Source organism: Equus asinus, chromosome 6 (genome assembly GCF_041296235.1).
Source record: "Equus asinus isolate D_3611 breed Donkey chromosome 6, EquAss-T2T_v2, whole genome shotgun sequence".
Classification (NCBI taxonomy): Eukaryota; Metazoa; Chordata; class Mammalia; order Perissodactyla; family Equidae; genus Equus; species Equus asinus.
The window spans coordinates 100,842,699-100,863,286 of record NC_091795.1 but is presented as its reverse complement, the minus strand read 5'-3'; the positions used below and the strand labels follow the sequence as shown (position 1 = coordinate 100,863,286).

The window sequence follows — 20,588 nt, the reverse complement described above, 5'->3', positions numbered from 1 at the left end:
TTCCCACCAGCCTGGTGCTAGAGGATGCCTCTTCAATTACTATATTATGCAACTTCCTGTTCAATGAAACACTTTAACATGGATAACTTTAAACAAATACAAAGTAAGCAGAAGAGTATACTAAACCCTATTTACTCATCAATCAGTTACACCGATGTCCTTTGGCCAATATCATTTCATTTATGCCTCCATCCAATAACCATTTCTACATTATTTTAAAGGAAATTCCAAAAATCATACAATTTTATCTAGAAATATTTCAGTATGCATATCTAAAATATAAGAACTTTATTTTGTAAACACAGTCAGGATCTTATTACATACCCCCCAAATTAGCAATAATTCCTTCATATGATGCAGTTGATATTTTAAATAATTTATATAGTTGAGGCTTTAAATTCTAATGTATGAGGTCCCAACCTTTAATCAGATGAAATACGGTTTTTTTCTGGCTGTATTTTAATACCTGTGTCTCATGTAAAGAGAAACAAATAAGGATGGTGGAGGAAATTTAAGGGATAAAGTGTCACCCTGAGCCAGAGAGCCAGGTCATGTAGAAGGAAGGGCACACATCACCAAGGACCATACCAACAGCTCTCCTATTCTTATTCTAGTCTTCTCATCACCTATCTCCTTGGCCAGCTCTTGTCCTCCATGACTCCTCCTTGCCCCGCTTTGGGAAGCACAGGGCTGTGCCGGCCATTCGTCAGAGCCTTCTCTGAGTTCCCTCCCCTAAACCCCTGCATCATTGTGACTTTTGTGTCAGAAGAAGGAAGCAGTTCTGGACCATCTCAGCTGTCATCTTTGACCCCAGCTACTTAAAAATGATTGTTAATATAAAAGAAGATTATCCACTGAGTGGACCTTTGTTTTCAGGCCCCTCTAGTTATTTAATATTTCTTAATATCTTGAGAGTTGTGACACAGTAGGACCCTCTTTGGGTTTCAGGTCTGGGCAGAGATGACAAAACTCCTTTTGTCCTATGGTTTGAGATGTTATAAAGGCTAATAGTATTTACTTTCCCCATATTTCAGGGCTCCTTCTGAGTGGGACCACAGTCTAAAGTGTGGAGGAAAGTAATGCTTTCTTACATATCAACGGTCATATATTGCCATGATTGAGCCACTCAACATAAAAGAAGCAGAAGGAGAGAGAGAGAAATGGAGGGGAGAGGAGAAAGGAGGGAGGAAGGAAGGAAGGAAAAAATGAAGGGAGGGAGGAAAAAAAGGAGGAAGGAAGGAAGAGAGGAAGGGAAGAAGAGTGAGAGGGAGGGAGGGAGGGAGGGAGGAAGGAAGGAAATGAGACTATTCCTCAAACTTCCACAAGCACCTTGCTCCACGGCCAGGTTCAATTACACCACATGGTTGTTGGCTGGTTAGTTTCCAAGGGAGTGAAAGCCTCCATTGTATTTCCCTTTTGTCCATTCATGTTTATGAGAATTTTTTATTTATATTCTCAAACAGGCTGACACTGGACACTGATATTTACTTTTACTTACTCCTAAGCAGAGAGTAAACTTATTTTGAAGAGTAAGTAGAAAGTTACTGTTAACAGGCTGTAATTACATGATTTACCTTTTAAAGAAGCAGAGACACGCATGTAGCATAAAGTCAAGGATGAGGATAAGAGTTAAATGAAACAAAAGCCTTGAGGTGGTAAAATTACACAGAATTTGAAAGAGACCAGATATAAGAAGTAGTAAAAAATCATTATCAGAAAGAAAACTTAAAAAGTAAGACAATATTCATGAACTAAAATAGAAAGCATTAAATTTTCTAAGAAGTTTCTCTTCATACAAGGAGGATTTCAAGCATATAGTATTCATGCCAACATGATACAAAATTTGGTCATTTTAGTGAAACAAGCATCATTGGTTAAACATCATTTTCACATCTGGATTGTATAGCTCACAAGGTTTATGGATTGCTATGTTTCTGTGGTCATTGTCAGTTTTATATTTTTGCATATCAAAGTTGGCTTGTTTGTAGGTGGTTATCTCTGAGATGACCAAGTGATGGAGAGCTACCTGGAGTTTAGAGATGGGAGTAGTGAAGTCTCTCACTGCCACCCACAGGGCAGTGCAGGGCTGGGGAGCTCAGGCTCAGGGCTTCAGCCCAGGCTCTGCCTCTTAGATTGGACCTCTTGTGTTGTCCAAAGCCCAGGCCCATAAGCGGGGGAAGTGGTTGGAGTCCCTGCAGAGATCACTGTGTCCTTCCTCTTATAGATGAAGTAACCCAGGCCTATGGAAGTTGAACGGCTTGTCAAAAGTGGAGGATGTGGGACAGATACCCAGGTGCTCCCACTTTGCTTTCAGGTTTATCTTTTACACCAAATCACACAGCATGGCGAGGATTCTTAAGGCACAAGTACTAATAGTTTGGGGCAAGTGCCTTTTGTTCCCTTTTTAACCAAATCTTTGGTAATCTGTATGAAGGTGGGGGGTCATCTCTGTCTTCATGGTCAACTGCAGGAATCTCTCCAACTAGCTCAGGAGTACGGTCAAGAATTGAGATAGAAATTTATTGCTTTATAGAAATTTAGCAGGCTTAGTGTAATAACAGTTCAATTACCTTGAATAGGGCAAGTTACTTAACTTGTATATTTAGGAAAATATGATAACTACCATCAAATATTTGACATACTGCCCTACGAAATAGCAATTAGCCCTTAGCACCTAGAACTGTTCCTGACCGTAAGATGAATAAATACATATCCCTGGAATTGGATTGAATTGAATTGAACTCATTCTATATCTCTCCAGAGGCTAAAATTAGGAACAACAGTTACATAATATAAAATGGCAATTTCACCTCAAGAATATTACAAATAATATTCCAACATTAACACAATCCAACAATGCCATGGGCTGCCTTGCTGGGTAGCAGGGCTATCCATTCCTGGAAATATCCAAGAAGAGCATGAAAAATCTCCTCTTTGGGGGTTGGTGAGGGTCGAGAGTGCACACAATCCTCTGCAGTCCACTGTAATGAGCACGATACAGTCCATCTCCGAAGGTTATGGATCTTGAAATACTCAGGGTTAGGCATTAAGAATAATCATGGTGACTGTATTAAATGGCTAATAGTGAGATTATATTTTTTAAAGGAAATTTGTTTAGTGTTTTCCATACTATCTATCTGGCACCCAGTGTAAGTGTGGTTTGTAATACTAAAAGGCGAATCCTCAAAAACATGGGCCATGTCCTGTTTATTTACATATCACAACGTGATACGTAGCTGAATGGCTTACACACAGCAGGTACTTCATATGCTGAATTAATCTATAGAATGAAAGTGCAAGATTTGGAGTTGAGTTCTTGGGAATTCAGAAAATATTCTGAAATACAATTTTAGCCTTTTAAACCTCATACAATCAGATTACTTTTTATTAAAATCAAATTCATAAGATTTGTATATGGAATGGCAGACCATTGAAACACTGGATGGTTCGCTATGTTTAGAATCGCAGAGGGTGTGCAGTCACATGACAAGACAAGAATGGAGGCCCCCTTTGAAAGTGTTAGCCCTCTTAAAAGCCTTGGAATGTACATATCCTTTGATTTAGCTGTTGTACTACAAATCTATCTTAAGGAAATAACAGTGTAAAAAGGTTTAGGTAAAAGATTGGTCATTAAAACTTTTTTTATAAAGCAAAATTTTAAAAAGCCAACTGATAAAATTATAATAGAGGATTGGTTAGATATATTTTAACGTGGCTATATTTTAGGAATGTATTTATTGATATAGAAAGATATGTATGATATATAAAGTAAAAAAGGAGTGAAGAACCAAAGGTCCAGGATAATCCATTTTAAGTTAAAATTACATGTGCAAATAAAACTATTACAAAGAATTTTAAACCAACATATCAATGATAGTTATTAAATCCTGGCATTTTCAGTGTCTTAACTTTTTAATTATATATTTATGCATTCTAACATTCTAACTTTTCTACAATGGGCATATACTAATTATGTAAAGAAAATCAAAGTTAAGAAATCTCTCTGTCTGGCAGTTCAATATTAGTGGGAATGACAACATTCAGAGGACATGTTCCTGATGATGTTTCCACCAAAAGATGAGGGAGAATAAAGAGTGTTCTGAAAAATGTATAATTTTTGAATAATTAAAATTTAAATGCATAGTAAATAGAGAATATCAGGTCCCGCTGTTTGGTCCATTTCTCACACTCTTGATGAGGAGTAAATTTGTTTTATTTGAGTATTAAGAGTAGCATTTCTCAGTCCCGCCCCCTCGTCAGTAGAGGAGAAAGCAGAGGTCCAGGGACGCCAAGCGTGTTCTCCACGCTCACAGGAGGGGGACAGAGGTCTGCAACACACTCTGGTCAAGGTGCTGTTATTCGGCAACAGAGTTGAAAATCAATGAAATTACATCTCAAGGTAGATTTTAAAAGGAATACAAACAACTGCTTAGGAGGTAACACCCTAAAAGAAGGAAATGTGTCAAAACAAGGCTGCAGTTCTGGGTGAATTCTTTGAAATCGGTGTGACCTGGGCACGTCCCTCAGCCCTGCTCTCCTCCTGCCTACAAAGAGGGGGCAATGTTTCCTATAAGGGTACAGTGAGGATTGAAAAGGTGATGAGTCAGGAGTTACCCAGTGTGGCCTGGCACAAAGTGGGCGCATGACACCTGCTGAGCGTTATTAACAGTTTGTCTCTCCATGTATAAATCAATAGTAAAGAGGAACAACAGATTTCAAAAAATTCACTTTTGCCCCTCTACGCTCTGAGTCTGTCACATGCTGCACGGGAAAGACAAAGGGAATACCAGAATGTACAGGTTTTACCCCAGAGGCTCACTCAGAACTCTCTGCTGAAAGAATCTGCGTGAAAGTAGTCTGAAATCTATAGGGCACCATATAAATATCAGGAATGAAAAAGGAAGAAATTAAAAACACCATGTAGAAACATAAATATGCTTTTTGGTTAACGCCCTGGGCTTGATTTGGCTTGTTTCTGAAATATTTAGATTATGTACAATGCTCTCATCAGTGTAAAGATATGAGAAGTTATAGTTGCTGCATTGGTTTAACACATGCACACTTAATCAATTACACGATAGAGTAACATGGAGCATCTAATATCAAGAACATTAAGAAATACTGACGTAAAGAATGCTTTTTTTCAATTGGCCTAATTCAACATCAAGCATCATCACGTCCCAAGTTCTGCTTGTTCTCAGGAAACATTTTTACAGTCTTGTTAAAAGTGCAAGGCGCCATTCGTATAAACATACCACACTCTGTGACTCTTCAAACGTCAACATGGACTGGACGCACCTCCAGGCGGCAGCTGCATGCACCTCGGCCTTCGCCTCCGCGTGAGCTTCTCTGCAAGTAAGAGAGGACAGGAGAAGCGGTGAGTGGAACTGAGTGTCCCCTGACTTAATAGGAATGGACGGTTTCCCTAGGGGTGAGATGTTCTCCTTAAGTCAATGGAGGCTGCGCTCACACCCCTTGGCATGCACTGCATCTCAGCTGGGGAGCAGTCCTGGAGCTACACACCCCTACAGGATCTCCTTAAAGGTGTAGTGCTCTTGAGATGGAAGTCTGTAGAACAAGGTCAGGTGTGTGAAACTTGAGTCAGTCTCTAGGTCTCTGGCCTCCCTACAAAGACTACTAATAAAGGGAGATGAGTCAGAGATGAGCTCAAATGCCCAAGACACTGCCTGCTTGTCAGGTAGTAATCACTGTCATCAATAGAAGGTTCTGGACTGCAGTGTGCACTCTGAAATCAAACACAGTCATATGCCACATCACATCATTTTGGTCAACAACAGACCACATATACGACAGTGGTCCCATAGGATTAGCACCATAGAGCAGGGGTGTGTCATAGGCTGTACCGTCTCGGTTAGTGTAAGTACACTCTATGATATTTCAACAACAAAGACATCGCTTAATGACACATTTCTCAGAAGGTATCCCTGTGGTTAAGCAACACATGGATGTACAGCAGTGCATGTAGGATCAAATAAAGATCTCAAGATCACATGGCTTACCTAAGGCCATATCAGGACTAATCCTACAATGAAAATAATAGATTAAAAAAAAGTAAAGAAAGATGGGAAGAGGGAGGAATGAATTTTCTGATATTTCCTATTTTCTAGGTTTACATATAGGACTTGGTGACTGAAGAAAAGGAAAAGAATTCCTTTGGAACATTAATTCAACTTTTTCTGAACCACCAACCATATTCATTCCAATTTTAGCAGTTCTGTGGGAGGAAAAATGAAACATGAAATTCTACGCTTTCAACTTTGCATATATTCTTTCCTTCTACCTGGAATGCCCTCCCTCTCTGGGTCTTCACAAGCCTGCCCAGAGTCACACTTTCTATTTTGTGTAACGATAGTGAGAAGAGTAAGACTCTTCATGCTAAGAACAGCACAGACAACAACAGCTAGCATTACTGAATATCTGACTAAGAGGAGCCAGACTCGATATGAAACACTGTGGGCCCATTACCTCGCTTAATCCTCAAAGACGGAAATATTATTCTCATTTTACATTGGCTCAAGATGTTAAGTAACTCGCTGACCACACAGCTAGGACTCAAGACCAGCTCTTTCTGACTTTAGAGTTCTTTGTACATCTCCAGGCTGCCTTTCAATTTCTCAGACACTCCAACACTTTAATCCTGAGTCTTCATTTAAAAAAAAAAATGCATTTAGCCCTTGTGAACATGCTTTGGTTCACATGCAGAAACATTATTTTCTGCAGATAGAACCAATGACTCTTCCAGGACAATATCATCATTATTAAAATGTGGAGACCATTCCAGAACATTCAATATCAAATGAAATATACATACACTATTAAAAGAAGTAATGCAGATCTCAAGTTTCTGATGATTTCTAATAAACAGGAAAAGTAAAACAAAGAACCCATTAGAAGATACTTAAGAGAATTTCAGTCCTTGGGATCTTACTTTATAACTGAAAATGACAGTAAATCTCGTTTCTACTTGGGTTAGAGTAAGCTTGCCTATTGTAAGTCAGAAATAAACAGTCTAATGGTTTTAAATGGTCCCAAATGGTCCCCTGCACTTGGGCAGAGCAGGCAAGGCCATCTGTAGTGAATGTGACACCAACACAGCAAACTGAAGTGCATGTGTACTGGCCCAGGGAGCCATGGCAGCACACACGCAGGCCTTAATTTGTCTCCGCCATCTGAATGGTTGTCTGCAGAACGGGAGGAGGGGCCATAAAATGGGAGGGAAGGAGCTGATCTGTGGAACAGACTTGGCATCAGAAACAACTTTGCTGAGTTCTAGTTTCCATTCCACTTAGAAAGAAAAGTTTATGGCAAATGAATAGAGTTAATGCTCCTGTAATCACGTAAGAAACACAGATGTAGATGTGTGCACACACACATATGCACTTATTTCACCTAAAATTGACATCGTTTTGATTTGCTTTTAGTCAATTATTTTTCTTTTTAAAAAAATCAGTAAGTCTAAAAAAGTGACATGATTTTAGGGTTACCAAAACAGAGTTGGATTTTCAAACATTGAAAACAATTGACTAGACTCTAACTTGGTCCATTGTCTTTTAGACTTTCTGTTAAGTCCCACATAACCAGCATCCGGCTGCAATACAAGATACTGAGCTTAGGATCTGTACAGATGCTCAGAACTGAGTGATTTAAAGAACCATTAACTAGTATGGGGAAGTCCTGATTTTTTTAAGTCTATCTAAAAGTATAAATAGTCTACTTACTATGGATGGAACAATGACAGAATTTCAAAAGCTCAGGGTGACTTTCTCATTTGTAAAGTGAAGATAATGGATTAGATAATTTTTTAAGATCCCTTCTGACTCTTACAATTAAGCTTTGGTTATCAGTAAGCTAGGGAACTTGGTCTTTAAATTTATGTAAATATTCTAGTTAATTAATAATTATTTCATACTATCTTTTAAAAACATAAAATCATAGCTATTTCTGCATCTATATCACCTCTTTTAAACAGAGGAGAAGCAATGAGCTTTCCATGGAGATAATAACAGCAGTGCAACTAAAACTTTAATGAATCAGGCTAACTCCATAATTCCATTTCAACTTTGGAATATAACATACTGGAGATTTAAGTGGAGCCATATCATAACTCAAGGTTCGACTTCAAGAACTTGCTGGCAGTTACATGGTTATTTGGTCCCTTCGATAGCCTTCTCAAAACAGAAGTCGGACATCTCATTAGATGTATCATTGGGTCTCATCTTAGGTTTTTCTTAAAATTGATAGCTTCTCAACTCAAAGTTCGTTAATAATAAAAGTTATTTTTTCTATGATAATTACACATAAAAACTTTCAACCCTTTTATATGAGCTATCGGCTCGTTCTTTTGCTTTTCTGCTTCTGTGGCTCTTGATGAGAGAGGAAGGTCGAAATTCCCTGTCCCCCAAGGGAGCCCATGGTGATGGGGACGCTTGTTTGGGCAGAAGAATCCTCTAGTGACAACAGAGTGAGACTGAACACATAAAGGGTGACTGTCCCTGAGCCCTGAGAAAACCCTGACAGGTGCCATTGCTTGGCTAATTAGGGCTTCCTATCTTATGTTGGCAGATAGATTGAAGTATTTTTGCATATTAGCCTAAAAGTTTGTTTCTTTATGTACTTCAATTTTTTTTCTGGCTTATACTATTTCCCCCCACACTTCAAGTATGGTAGTAGTATAGAGGTTTATACTCTTAATTTAAAAAAATGTCCTATTTGCTTATTATGATTTTTTCAGGCCAGATTAGTTTCATTTAGTGAGCTAGTTTCCATATACACCTTACTGTCAAGTTGGGCTGTGAGAAGTAAATGCAAAAGTATCTTCAAATACATTGCCATGCAGCAACAACTTGTATCAACAGTAATAAAACATCCTAACAACCAACTAATTGCTGTGTTACCTTGAAGAGCCATCTTCTATAAGATAGCATAGGAGGGTCTCTGTGCCCCTGCCTGATGCTGTGCAATGCAAATCTGACTCTCTTTAGTACTGCCAATGGAACAAAAGCAGGGTAAATGCAATAGAGTCGAAAATCCTTTCCTAATGGGGTGAGTACATGACTGATATTTTAAAGCATTTCATATCTGAGAAATTATGTGACTTTCTTAGTACAGTCTGAGGAGACAAAAATATAAGATTTAGATGTAGATCCAATTAATCGCCTACAGAGTCAGCAATCCCCAAACCCCAAGCTCACCTGCGTCACGGCATAAACACAGCCTCACTCTAACTCCAGTGCCCACAGGGTCCCAAGAGGTGGGTCCCAGGAGGTGGGGGAAAGGAGAAGGGAGAGTGTGCAGTGAAAGGAAATTTGCTCCCTGGGGAAGACCTCCCCAAGTCAGGTCTAGGATCCCCAGTGGGAGTCAGGGTATTTATGTTCTGACATTGGCTTGGCAACCCACCATCACAACATCCCACCTGAGTATCATGATGTCAGCCACATAATCACAAATTACAGTACACATATAAAAAGGCAGCAGAGGAAAAGTCAGAATTTCTAGGCTTAAGTCCTAGCTCCTCTGCTCACTCTGGAATCCCTTTCTTGGACTCATTTTCCTCAGCAGTAAAACAAGAACCTTCCACAACTTATCTTCACACCATATTCTCTACCTCTGAGTTCCCCCAGGTCACATCAACCCCTGACTGAACAAATGTTCACACGTGCCCAGGAGGGAGGAGAGCACGGCAGAGTCCAGCAGGAAAGGTCTGGAGCCCTGGCTTCTACTTCATCTGCTTTCGTTTTAAAAAAAGGGTTCTTCACTAATGAAAGTTTGAAAGCCATTGGACCAGACGAGCTCTAACTCTTCTGTTTGAAGACGAGGTGCTATGTGCCTTGTTACACTGGTATAAAGGCAAGAACAAGTTACTCTGATTCAGTCTGCATGAGTCAAGAACCTACATTTTAAGCAGCACAAAGAAAATAACAAACAAAGGAAATCATTCAAACTTAATTACTTACAATATGTGCATACCAATTGGGAGGCTATTTAAGGAGCCACAACGTCAAAATTCTATTAGTGGTCCGTGCACCCTGTCCACACAAGTCGGCTCTGTTTCCCCCATGCTCATTTTCTGACAGAGAGGGGGGAAAGCAGCAGAGTGCTCAGCCCTGGCTGCACATGAGAAGCACCTGGGGAGTTTCACAGCACACTGACATCCACCCGCATCGACCGTGACTGAATTGGTCTGAGGTGAAGCCCAGGCATCAGAGTTTTTTTAAAAGCTCCCCAGGTGATCCTAATGTGCAGCCAGGGTTGAGAACCACTGACTCAAAAGAAAGGCTTAAAATCTAGCTAAAGAATCCCAGGTTTGAAGCTGTGTTCTGCCACTTCTTCGCAGCGTGAACTTTACAATTCAACCAGCTCCTCCATTAGTGAAACAGGAAAGAGGAAATAATAAGGACACCTGTCCCACTCACCTCGTAGGGCTATTGCAAAAATCAATTCGTAAATACAAGGAACAGGCCTGGAGGAAAATACAGCTGTGTGTAGATCCTACTTTTACTCAAGGAAGACTCAGAGAAGTAAAACCCAAAACCATGGACGAGGTGCAGAAGCAGCATGAAAAGTGAGAATGACCGAAAAATCAGAAAATAGGGTCATATTCTTGAGTTTTAGCTACAAAGCCACAGTATGGCTTTTCTATCTCTTGACTATGAAACCAGTGATTTGTGATTTGAGCTTAAATCCCTTTATGATATAAGACGAGAGTGTCCTGGACTCAGGACAATGGGATATATAAGCCTGAGATTTTATGTGTCGGCGCTGAAGCCGGAAGTCCCTTAAGCCCGTGATTTTAGCAGATTTAATCCAGTAGGCATTTACTCCCTGCAAAGAATTGAAACAGGTGACTCTCCGGCATGACACTGAGCCAAGAGGGAGACACCAGGGCCTTGTCCCAAACAAGCTCACCTCCCAGGGGGGAATGCAACAACAAAGGGTGACATGTTCGCTAATGGAGCAAGAAGAGGAAGCTGTCCTATTGAGACCGAGGCAGGTGGGCTGAGGGCTCTGAGGCTCAGTGCCCTGTCTGTGTATGGTGACAACAGTCCACGCATGCTGTGAGGCGGGGCCGTTTTCGGAGGGCCCACTGTGATGTGACAAATGCTGGGTTGCACTCTTGACCCTGACCTGTAAGTCACCCTTAAAGTAGATGATTCTGTATGCCCAGATTTGGGAAGGACCCTAACATCATGATCCCTTGGTACAATTAATAAGTTTCAATATTTCTATAGTGTGCTAGCTTTTACTGGGGTATCTCTTGAAACTTAAAAATGTATGACTCTAAGAGTGCCACAGGAAGCCCTGAAACACTGAAAATGCACAGGAGGGGCGGCCTCTGGCCCAGGGCAGCTTCTCAGAGTCCCAGGGAGTGCGCAGGGCAGTGAGCCGCAGGGGGAGCGCTCAGGGCGTCGCCTTGCTGTGGGCTGACACTGGGCTGTGGCTGCAGGGTTCTCTGCTCCCCTGAGATGAGGAGCAGGAAGAAGGAGACTCAGCAAAGGTGGGCAGAGGAGCAGCGCGTCCTGTCCCATCCTGGGTGGGCTCGGGGAGGTGTCCCCGCCTCAGGCGCGCTGTGGGGCTGCCCTGGCTCAGGAAGGGCAGCCTGGTCGTTCCTGGAGCTGAATTTGGATCCCGCTCATCTGGGTGTGGGGCTTTTCTCAGGTGGGGCCTGCCACCTCCGTGGTATGGGATAGTGAAACAATCCTATTCTCAACTGTCCTATGGAAAAATAAATCTAAAATTAGAGAAAATCTTACAGTGTGCACAAAAGCCTTAGGTTTGGCTATAGAAGGAACGTTGGGGGAAATTCCTCAGTTAAACTTTCTTTGCTATATTTAATTTTCTTGTTTATGTCTGGACCGTGTATTGCCCTCACAGCCATGACATGACATGTGGGAGAGGACACTGAAAATCCCAGAGACAGCCAGCTCTGCAGGGGGCAGGCTGAGCCATCCTCCAGAGCCTGGGGGGTGGGGGGGTGCCGTGTGGGCGCTCAGCATGCCCCCTGACCAGACAGGTGGACACACAGCTGGACGTGAACCGCCCAGAGCCCCTGGTGGTCCTAGCCTCGGGTACCACACGCAACCCTGTGCTCAAGTCATGTGAACAGCAAAGCTTATGTTTGCTATTCCGAAAAGTTATATGGGCTTCAGCATTCCCGCATCACAAGAAAGTCTGCCTTCACTGACTCAGACGTATTGGATAAATAGTGCCTGACCAACTAGTGTCCCTGACTAGTGCTTCTTACTGTACCCCCAAATCTGTAAGCATAACAGTCAAGAAGAAATTTGGGAGCAGGAGTGCAAGAGAGAAGATGGGGAACAAAGGTGTGAAAGTTAGCGAGAGACTAGCAAACAGGGCATATTCTTTTCGCTGAAACATATGCTACAAAAGAACATTTTCCTCTCTCCTGCAAATTCCTGTTTCATTTGCAAATCCTGCTCTCAGAGGAGCTCTGAAGTCTCCAGAGGCATGATCAAGGAAGTGGAGGCGATGGCTCCTCCGGATCAGCCGGCCCAGAGGCGGTGGGGGCAGGGAGTACAGCCCCCATCGCAGCCGGAGCAGATGCCAGGGCCTGTGTGGGGTTCACTCAGGGTTGCAGGGCTCATCCCCTCCTAGTCCGGGGGCTGCGAGCCACAATAAGGACAAGGACAACACTGAGGAGCAGAAGGAAAACGCCAGTGTATTTGTAGGGGCTGCCTGCCAAGCTCGTAAGGGAAAAAGGAAAGTTGAAGATTTCAGAGCTGAATCCCCAGAGCCCAAGAATGACCGAAATGAGGAAATTTCATTCCCCCACACTGATTGCGTTCCTTGTGAAGAGCTGTCACAATTGGTCAGAGGTACTTGTAGGCAGACGGCACAGTGGTGAATGTGGCCAATGCTCACGCACCATGTGGTGGACGCGGGAAACAGGATCACGTCTTCTGTTAGAGCTACCAAGATTTTCTTAAAAAGACAAAGGCTTCTAGGCAAGGGGATGTCCGGAGGGGACAAAACACACCCATGACCAAGTAACAGCGAGAGAGTATGTCCCTAGGGAGGAGCAGGGTCAGAGATGGAGCCCAGCAGGGCAGCCCTGGCTTCTGGAGAGGTGGGCCAGCCTGGAGGGCAGGGGGTGGGTCCCAGCCCCCCTCCTGGCTTCTCTGGAGTCAGATGGATTTTATAAATGCGTATGCAAAAAGGAAAAATGTGGGACGAGATCTTTGGAAGAAACTCAGGCTTTGGAAGGGACTTCGCTCCAAAACCTCAACCTGCTCTTCTCTTGGCAGGCGCGCTGAGGGCGCGCTTCCGCAGGCTGCGTGGAAAGGAGGCAGCAGCCGGCACTGGGGATGCCACTGCCGGTGGGCATTGGCTGGGCTAGCTGAGAGAAGTGGTGATACATAAATGAAGAAGAGAAAAACCAACTGCATCTAATTGACTGTCTTCATTTTTCAGTATAAAATATTAAATTAGCATAAAACCTCAGGTGACTGGGGGATGACAAGACTGAGAGGTAAGCGCACTTGGTCACAGATGAGGTGACAACTGACTGGTTGTTTTTAGGTCACCTGACCATGCCTAGAAAGCGATTTGTCATCAGAGGGACCCTGAAATAACGAGAGCCCTGAGATATTCTCAGGTCAGGCACCAACGCAATAAAATCCGGTTGTCCCCGTTGCATATTTGAGAACAGTTTCCTTTTAGAAAGAATGTGGGACAAGAGTTGGCAAAGACCAAGATCATATGACTTTTGCCTTGAGCGCAGCAAACCATCAACTGGAAGGAGAATTAGCGGCCCGTGCTGTACACCGTGCAGTTGAGGCCAAGCAGCGACAGCAAAGCTCACTGTGAGACACTGAACCAAGGACGGAGACTGCACTGCCGTTTAATAAGTAAGCGGAGGAGAGAAAAGGGAAGGGACACAGGCTTTAGAGGAATTAGCTGCGTTTTACAAATGAGACCAATTGTTTTCAATATTCTTCACTTTAAATCTGTTGTCTTTATGAGGGAGGTGAGGGGATCTAAGCCACATGTAAATATGAATACATAGGTAATCCATTATCACTCAACTATAACTGATGCTCATGTCATCATTTACGTTGTAGAAGAAATCAATTATTAAGTATTTGTTGAAAACAGCAGCACGTGCACAACACTCTGTTGGGTGTCACAGCATCTCTATATATTAATTGGTATACAAACCTATGCCAATATCTTTATCTATATGTACAGTCCCAGTCCTCAAGCAGCTAACGTTCCAGGTACAGAAGCAATCAGTGTACACGAGCTAGATCAGTCATGTTCAGTTAAAAATGATGCACTTCCCTCTTAGGCAGTGATCTCCCCATCATGGTAGTTATTCAAGCAAACACTGGATCAGCAGATGAATACATACCAGGGAGATTTTAGGGAGAATTTCTGAATTAGGAGACATGCTGGACTATCTGAAATCATTGATACATCTTTCTCTGTCAGAGAGTCTATGACATTCTAAGTGCTAAGGTCTTTGGAGTAGATATATACAAACTCAGAAAAGATAAATCGTAGACTGGGCAGGAGTCAGGAGTAGAGCTCTGAAGCCTGAGGATGATTCAGACAAGAGGGTAAGAGGAAGGACATTCTAGGCAGAGGGAATTGGAGTCACGCTGCATTGGCAACCAGGATGATGGCAATCCACCTTGAACACGAAGTATCCTGAAAACTGTATCATCTGCTGTGTATCATCCATTTGGTAAATTACGTTCAGCAAGACCACAGACATTAGGTAGTTTCTTCTGCCATCCAGCCACTGCGAGAGGCTTTCCCAGAGTGTCAAGGCTTTGTATTATGGGGGAAGGGAAATGAGCCAAATGGGGATGTTGCCAGAGAGCGAGAGAGAAGGGGAGAGAGAGAGAGAGATAGAAAGACAGAGACAGAGAAAGACACAGACTTTCTGCCCTCAAAATCAGTTTATTTCAAAAGGGTGGCAACCTAAATACATAGAAATTCAAGATACAAGAAAGTGCAAGAAATTCAAGAGCAGAATCACATTTAAAAACCCCAGCAGGATAAATATGGAAGCAACAGAAAATTTTATTGTTTTTCTGGGAGATGCCTATAACCAAGCCAGAATTAGTCAAAAGGAACCTTGAGTGGTTAAGAAACTTTGATATAAAAGTCACTGGAAATGCAAGTAAACTTCCTGTCGCTGCTCCTGAAACAACAGCTATTTAAGAGAGGAGAGGAAACATGGCATTTAAAACAAATGGAAGAAAAAGAGTTATTTAGGAGAACAGACCAATTCTCCAACAGAGAATGCTTGCCTGTTTAGGAAAGCGTTACCATTCACATTTAGATGAAATTTTTTATTGTTCAGAGAAAGGATGTGATTCACGACAAATATTTCCATTTTGAGTTTTTAACCCCCTTTGTTTAAAAAATTTAAAAAATTTCCAAAAGCTTGTGATCAATATTGGGATTTTTTTTGAGTATAGATGATACTTTTTTTTTATTTGATATTTTCAGCAGTTCAACAGACATTTTCTTTTTCCTAGAAATGCTGTTTCACTATCATCATTAACTCCAGGAGAAAAGGGAGGGGAGAGTGGGAGTGAGAAAGAGGCTGATAGGACCATCACTGTGAAAGCACAGAGGTCATGGGGACGGGAGTGTGGAGACTGTTCTCCTGATGCGCTGTCTCCCCAGGACCCCAGGGCGGAGCTTGGTGCTTCTCCATTAAGGAAGGAAGCCCATGGCCTGCCTCAGTCGGAAGGAACCTACAGTTCAGTAGCATCAGGAAGAAGCTTTCCATGTTCACAGGCAGGTCATTAAAAGGCTAGAGCATTGTCATGCCTAACCCAGTGTGTGCAGGGCTTGTAAACCTGCGTGAGACTCCTCAGACCATAGTCCTTAGCCTGATGCACAGGAAAACAACTACCCTTGCTTGGGTGGGGACAGCACCTGCACTGGGGAGCTGAGGTCTCCTTCTCAGGTTTTCTCCTACCATTCTGGAGGACTCTTTAGGGCGTACTGGAACCAGCTGCAGTGTGGATGCTTTTCAGGTGGGCCAGTAAAAATGCAAATATCAGGTCCCCTGCAACTTCAGCTAAGCATGACGTGCGCAGCTCTTAACTAAGGCGCATTAGTTCTGTGGGTTTTCTCTGCTTCTCTGCCTCCCGAAGGCCTCTCAGCGAAGTAGCACCAGCCCCCGTGGCCTAGAAATGCCTTCTGAGTCATCTTTTCCTGCTCAGCTCGAGTCTGAAGCTTCTTGAAATTTGTCTTTGAACAGCCCTACCAATAGGGTGTCACAACCCAGGGCGCCTTGTTTGGGACAGAAGTGGATGGGGGCACCTGGACAGCAGGTGGAATGCAGGCCCTTCCCAGGCACACCAGGGCGTTTGGCGCCTGGTCATGGTGCTTTGGACCAGACAGAATCCACCTGTCCCTTATCAGGGAAAAAGATTCTCACCAAATGCGTGCTTTTCTACAGATGGGTGATGGCATTCCTATTAATTTTCTGCCAGAGACAGGTTTTAAAATTCATAACATTCAGGCAATTTCACGACTCCCCTCTCCCCTCCCACCCCGCCCGCAGCCGTCTGCGCTGCTCAGTGTGCTCAAAGGCTCTCACTCCAGGGAGGGTTCAGGGATTTCTCAAAGAAGAACAAATGTATCCTTTCATACAGAATAAAATATTGTCCTCCTCCGCCTCCCTATTACAATGCAAGCACTTTCCCAGTGAGGGAGGAAGGCCAGAAAAGTAAAGAAAATGCCTTGAGGAGCCATCTAAGGTAAGAAAAATGAGCCCTAAATTTTAGTAAAGCAAAGCTACTCTGAGAAATCATTGCCAAGACCAATGTCATGAAGCTTTTCCCCACTTTTTTCCTAGGTGTTTTACAGTTTCAGGTCTTAAGTTTGTCGTTAATCTATTTTGAGTTGATTTTGTGTATGGTGTAAGATAAGGATCCAATTTCATTTCTTTTGCATGTGGCTGTCCAGTATGACCAACAGCATTTTCCACCATTTATTGAAGAGACTGTCCTTTCCCCTTTGTGTGTTCTTGTCACCCTTGTCAAAAATCAGTTGACCATATATGCCTGCATTTTTCCTGGGCTCTCCATTCTATCCTATTGGTCTATACGTCTGTCTTTATGCCAGTACAATACTGTTTTAATTACTGTAGCTTTGTAATATGTTTTTAAATCAGGAAGTATGATATTATTTCTCAAGATTGCTTTGAGTATCTGGGGTATTTTGCCGTTCCATATGAATTTTAAAATTGTTTGTCTATTTCTGCAAAAAATGCCATCGGAGTTTTGATAGGGATTGCATTGAATCTTTAGATCACTTGCATAGTATGGACATTTTAACAATATTAAGCAACAAAGGCAAAAATGGATAAATGGGGCTACATCAAACTAAAACAAATCTGCACAACAAAGGAAACAATCAGAGTGAAAAGGCAGCCTACAGAGCAGAGGAAATAGTCACAAACATAGATCTGATACGGGGTTAATTTCCAAAATAGGAACTCTTACAACTCAATAGCAAAATCCAAATAACTCAATTAAATCATGGGCAAAGAACTTGAATAGACATTTCTCCAAAGAAGATATATAAATGGCTGACAGATACATGAAAAGATGCTCAATATCACTAATCATCAGAGCAACGCAAATCAAAACCACAATGAGATATCATCTGACAGCCGTGAGGATGGCCATTATCCAAAAGACAAGAACTAACAAGTGTTGGCGATGATGATCAAAACCCTCGTGCATCGCTGGTGGGAATGTAAGCAGAAGCAGCCACTATGGAAAACAGTATGTATGTTCCTCAAAAAATTAAAAATAGAACTACTATATGATTCAGCAATTCCACTTCTGGGTATTTACCCAAAATAATTAAAATCATGATGTTAAAGAGATATCAGCACTCCTGTGTTCATTGCAGCACTATTCACAATAGTCAGGCTATAAAAACAGCATGAATGTCCATGGATAAATGAAATGTGATATATATATTTTATATATATGAATATTATTCGTCCTTAAAAAAGAAGGAGATCCTACTTGAGACAATCTAGATGAACCTGGAGGATATGCTAAGTGAAATATGCCAGACACACAAAGACAAATACTGCATAATTCCCCTTAAATGAGATATCTGAAATAGTGAAACTCTTAGAAACAGACAGTAGAGTGATGGTTGCCAGGGGCTGGGGAAATGGGGTGTTGCTGTTCGTAAGTTTCAGCTATGCAAGATGAATAAAGTCTAGAGATTTTCTGTACAACATTGTTCCTATAGTTAACAATAAGCTATTGTGCACTTAAAATTTTAAGAGATAATCTCATGTTAAGTGTTCTTAGCACATTAAAAAAAATAAAAAACAGAGAAACGTATTCTACTACCCACCCCCCAAAAGGCATTAAGCATTTCAACACGTTTCATTCTTTCTCACATTCACTTCAGTTTCAATGTTCCTAGGAACTTGAAGTTCTGAGGTGACGGTCTGAGAAGAAAGCTTGGGTAGTCTCGACTGACCCAGAAAGAAGCTATGGGAAGCAAATATCCATAAATATCCTCAGCATATTTAGTCCCCCAAGTATCCTAGTAATTAGTAATTATGGGCCGTGAGGACCAGATTGATCTTTGATTAAGCTCAGCTTTTAATTCTGGGCTAAAATATAAATGGACACACTCGACTTCCAAACCAACTGGCATACACACATTTTTTTGGGAACTATTCATTATGTGCCTCCTGATAACCAAATACAATGGGAGATGCTGGGAGAATTTAGATCTTTTGCTCAAAGATCTTATCTGTCTTTGAGGAGACGAGACAGAAGTCAAAAAGAAACCAGTGAAAACCTAAGTGATGAACAATTAGATGTGAAATCACTCGATGCAGCCTAAGTGGGAACATCCTTCTGGGATGGGATTTGCCAGGGAAATCTTCACGAAGGAGCGGTGTTTTAATATAAAGAATGCCTTTGCAGCAATAATTTGCTAGCTGCAATTAGGAAACAGACCATAAAAGTATAAAGTTTTGTGATGTTTCATTCAAATTAAAGACTTTTCTTAAAAAAGAGAGAGCACAAATCCTTAATGTAATAAATACTCCCCTGTGTTTTAAAAATAAATATTCTGCATTCAGTCATTGATATGAAAAATCTTCGTTCCAGGAGAGGTACAATAATGCAATCTGTAGTCAGGCAAACAGGACCATTTATGGGGACCCCAGCGGCATTCGTGGGGTTCTAAAATTTTAACACTGAGACCCACCAGACAGCACTTGCTCCCGAGCAGTCACTTTCCACTGAAGTTCACGTGAATGGTACACGTGTTTGCAGTGCTGGGCAAAACTCTCGCTCTGGCCACGATAACTCTGTGTTTACTAAAAGGGGCATGGTTTGCTCAAGAAACAGAAAGCACTGGGCTCCTCTCCAAGGATGTGACACAGCAGGTCTCGCTGAGGCAGAGTAGCCATGCACTTGTGGAAATCGTGACTCTGAACCAGGTGACAGATCGGCCATCATCTTCTCGCAATGCATCTCCACCCACTTGTCACCAAGAGGGACCCCTTGTTGGGGCAGGAGGAGACCTCAGTCTCTGCCTCGTCAGTCAGGACTCTGGTCTGAGCTGGTCCTGGGGAAGGAGGCTGTGTCTGTGATCTGGAAGCGTGCGTGTCCACCAATCAGCTCCGGGTCTCAGTGGAGGGGGTATGGGGAGGGAGGAGGGAGTGCCCAGGGGTCTGCACTGGAAAAGGGAGGTTTGCTGTTTCCTCCCAGACACGGCTACAGGTAAAATGCGGCACTGTACCCACTGTATTTCTCAGCGCTTATTAAGTAAACAATATACTACTGGATTTCTTTCTTTCAAATGAAAGCACAGTTATCAATGAAATAGGAAACTCCAACATCCAAATAGTTAATCATCTGTTTTTCTTTAGCTCTGTCTAATGCTGATTCATCCACCCCTTAAAACTGACAGAGTCTCCCGTAGGCATAGACTAGAGGAGAGAGCCACTCAAGACGCTCTTGAAGCACCCAATGCCACCACAACCTTTCTCGACGCCGTCGCCATCTTTCACTTGTCAGATTTCTAATTCATATTTTGGCTCTAGATGATTTTCCACCAGCTTGCTGATGTATCGTATCCTTTTAATTAACTTTAAAGCAAAGGGAAAAAAAAAATCAATACTGTTTGGTACGCCAATGACTTTGGAGTGTTCCCAAGCCGTTTAACCTGGCCTGAAGTCAGTTCATTCTTATGAAACACTAGAATGGTCAGTACGGTTTCAGATCAGGGAACGACATGAAAGGGGATTAAGTAAACTCGGAAATTCAAATTCTTTGTGGGAATGTTTCTTCTTTGTATGTAACAACTTTGTGTACAGCAAGTTACTGGGAATAACCTTGATATTGTATGTTTCAAATATTCAAATAAACATACAAAACACACATAATTGTTTATGTGCGAGGTAGAGATTTACTTCTGATTCCCTCTGGAACTCCTATTATTTATTAGTGAACATTTGACATGACATATAACCTAAATATTCCTAATTTCTTTGTTTCATAGGGAACTGCTGAAGCAGTGCAGGATGTTATTTC

The 20,588-nt window shown here is 42.1% G+C and overlaps 1 protein-coding gene across 25 annotated transcripts in view; it reads right to left on the bottom strand.

Moving 5' to 3' along the window:
- The window catches only part of MYT1L (myelin transcription factor 1 like), a 451,359-nt gene that overhangs the window by 403,856 nt on the left and 26,915 nt on the right, over positions 1–20,588 (bottom strand). For all 25 annotated transcript variants that reach the window (XM_070512674.1, XM_070512676.1, XM_070512678.1 and 22 more), the window contains exon 2: positions 5,256–5,349. The gene's annotated coding sequence lies outside the window, so the exon portion shown is untranslated. The remainder of the gene's footprint in view (positions 1–5,255; positions 5,350–20,588) is intronic.